This window comes from Chelonia mydas, chromosome 9 (genome assembly GCF_015237465.2).
Source record: "Chelonia mydas isolate rCheMyd1 chromosome 9, rCheMyd1.pri.v2, whole genome shotgun sequence".
NCBI classification, from domain to species: domain Eukaryota; kingdom Metazoa; phylum Chordata; order Testudines; family Cheloniidae; genus Chelonia; species Chelonia mydas.
In genome coordinates this window covers 7,500,112-7,500,677 of record NC_057855.1, presented here as the reverse complement: position 1 = coordinate 7,500,677, position 566 = coordinate 7,500,112, and positions in this window count along the sequence as shown.

The window sequence follows — 566 nt, the reverse complement described above, 5'->3', positions numbered from 1 at the left end:
TCGACAGCAGCTTCATCAGCCGAACGAAGGGCCCGAAGGTAGGGTGACCCGATGTCCTGGTTTTATAGGGACAGTCTCGCTAGGTGGGGATTTTTCTCATAGTGGCACTGATTGCCCCCCACCCTACCCTGGTTTTTCACATTTGCCGGCTGGCCACCCTCCCCGCAGGCCACCGTGAAGTCTGGGTAGCTGGCGCTCTGCGGCAGCGCCCGCCCTGGACCCATGGAGGCTGCATTGACAAGCAGGTCGTCGGGCGGCCCCCGCACGTGGAGGTCGGCTGCCTGTATTGCTTGGCCAATCTGGAATCTGTCCCGCAGGGTCCAAAGGTGACAGGCCCCTGGGCTGACTCTCCCCCAGCCTCCCCAAGGCCCAGGCTGTAGGACCCCCCCCCCCTTCCCCCGCACAAGGGCTCCCTGCAGGAGGAGCTGGACACGTTTCACACGAGGCAGCTGCAGAGGGCCGGGCCCTCAGCCCCCCCCCCCCGTACCCCACGTGACGGAAGGGGGTGGAGCGAGCGAGCCCGCTGGCAATGCATGCTGGGGGCTGTAGTCTTTCTGCCCCGCAGC